Below are 2,500 nucleotides of genomic sequence, written 5' to 3' on the forward strand. Positions count from 1 at the left end.
TCATAGCAATTGCACCGCAGGCGCATGCCTAATCAGATAAAATCAAACGCACATAAGAATATCCTGGGCGCAAGCCTTTACATAAAAATACAAAGCTTCCGAAACTGTGGTATTATCGTCAAAAATCATAACTTTGCACACATGCGCCTCACTTTCCAGCGTTAAATCGCATTCCTGAAAAATATGCACTATAAAAATCAGAATATGCCTTCTCCATTTTCCTGTCCTGCCCTTTGCCCTTTTGGCAAGGTTTTGGTAGGTGCCGGGACAACTGGTATAGCCAGAACGAAAGCCTCCGAGATCAAGAGGCGTTTCGCGACTTTTCCGCTATAAGGAGGGCGCATGTGCCGTGGCACCATTAACAGGTCGGATTGCTGTGGTTTCACGTGCCAATAGCAAGATATGATCATGAGGCGAGGTGTACCGCGGTACAACTGGAATTTTTTCATCCATCTCGTGTTCTTTATTGTGCACATAAATCTAAGTAAAGTGCTTATCTTGCACATCGCCCCAGTCAAAATATGAGCGCCATTGCTGAGAATCAAACTCACACCCTCGACCTTAGCCGAAGAGTATGCATGTTTATGTAAACGATGACACGGAAATAAAGAAAAACGACGTAAACTTGTGTATGTTTACTTGTTAACATATTTACATGTCATACATTAAAATTTATTTTCAGTTTTCAAAGGCCCGAGACTACAACCCCATACGAATCTAAAAAGGTGGCCGAACAGCGTTAATCTGAACACCTTGGTAAGAAAACTTTAGCTGATGATCCTATTGCATCTCTCATTGTCGCTTAATAACTACGGTCCCGATGACTTTGTGGTCAACATGATGCCGAGTGATCAGTATGCTCACAAGTGCAGACACATTTTTGATAATTTCAAATCTATGCGCCTACGTCGCTGGGCGGTTGGCTGGGCGAAATCGGCGAGACATAGCTACCGAAATGCCTCTCACGAAAGGTGTAAAGCGCTCCCTCTTCGGTCTCGACACATCCGCATTGAAATCACCGACAATGACCACAGAGGTGGTGCCATCGCAACTAACCCGCTCTACGTGAGTAGCCATAAACCTTTTGAAACTGCACTGAGATGCACTCGGCGACGCATACGCGTAAGATCTACGATGCCGTCCCCCGCCCGTACGGCAAACACGTCACCAAACGCACTCATAGAGAGACTTAGTATCGGGGATCCATGGCCTTTGGGTCTCCGCGTTCTTGCGTTCTTTTGTGCTCTCCCCGCTTTCTTTTGTTCGCCGGATGCACTAAAGCGCAGAACATTAGAACGCGACAGCTTGCGTAGAAAAGCCGCTTGGGGGCCTCGTCGATGAATCTCTGCAATATATTCATCCTGCGAGGCGAGGATATATAGTCGCCCGCGCGCCTTGCCCTTTGCGCGTATCTCCACGCCACGAGTATAAATCCAGACGCGTTCCACACACGTCGATTGCGTAACCATCGACTTGACACCACTCATCCAACTACTTTTCTGAGAGGCACAATACGCGGTCCTCAGTGAAAACGGCATCGTTCACGAGATCTAAACCGTGACGGCCATGGGAAGCGATGTTCAACGCCACGAGTGTGAATGCATGTGACGCCCATAGAACAGAGAGAGAGAATCATTGGACACAGTCGACAAGTCACGGTCCGCGAGACGCCTCAACTCGTCCTGCAGATCTCGATCGGTGTACTTTTTTAACAACACCTGGGTCTTCATGAGCATAAACCCGATGCCATTATGAAGGACGCAGTAGAGGAAGACTCGAGAAATTTTGAACCCCTGGTTTTCTACCACGTGCCCCGAAATCTTAGGGGCATTCACTTTTCCGTAGTAGAGTGTGAAGTCCCCGCTGCTATTGGTGATGACTACGTTAGTGAGAGCTATGAAGTACTAGGCGGTTTGCTAGTACATTCGCTCTCGCTGGACATATGTCACCACACGTCTTCCTGTTTTAATGGGATAGCGCTAGAGAATTCGTTTCGAAGAAATTCCGCCGTCGGCGACGGCGTCGTTTGTAAGCGGAACATCATCCGTGACCGAAAAGTCGAGAAAGATGCAAATAAAATAAACAAAAAAATTCTTCACTCCCACTGAGGATCGAAGCCGGGCGGTTTGCGTGGCAAGCAGGTGGCCTACCACAAAGCCACGATGTTATTTGAAACAGCTTCGGGAAAAAACGCTAGACAAATTTCATGTAGTGGAAGGAGTCTCCTTAGCGCATTTTGTTCGGCAGGTGCCACGACAAAAATGAGCCCATTCGGCCATTTGTAGGCGCACTGGCGAGGCCATCAAACTACGTTTTTTTGCGCGACGCCATGCATCGAAAAAAAGCCGGGATAGTTCACCCATCGCTACTAAGAACACACACACAAGCTAGCAAACAGCTCCAAAAAGGGACAACTATGACCAACTAGCGGAAAACATATCAAACAAAGAGCAAACATTAGATAAAGTGCTGCCATCTGTGAGGCATTGTGAGATACAAG

At 47.4% G+C, this 2,500-nt stretch overlaps 1 long non-coding RNA gene across 1 annotated transcript in view; it reads left to right on the forward strand.

Moving 5' to 3' along the window:
- The first annotated feature begins 674 nt into the window (after positions 1-674).
- Positions 675-2,500, forward strand: part of LOC119400968 (uncharacterized) — a 3,256-nt gene continuing 1,430 nt past the window's right edge. Inside the window, exon 1 of the long non-coding RNA XR_005185326.2 lies at positions 675-756. This is a non-coding gene — a long non-coding RNA (uncharacterized LOC119400968). The remainder of the gene's footprint in view (positions 757-2,500) is intronic.

Source organism: Rhipicephalus sanguineus, chromosome 7 (assembly GCF_013339695.2).
Source record: "Rhipicephalus sanguineus isolate Rsan-2018 chromosome 7, BIME_Rsan_1.4, whole genome shotgun sequence".
NCBI lineage: Eukaryota > Metazoa > Arthropoda > Arachnida > Ixodida > Ixodidae > Rhipicephalus > Rhipicephalus sanguineus.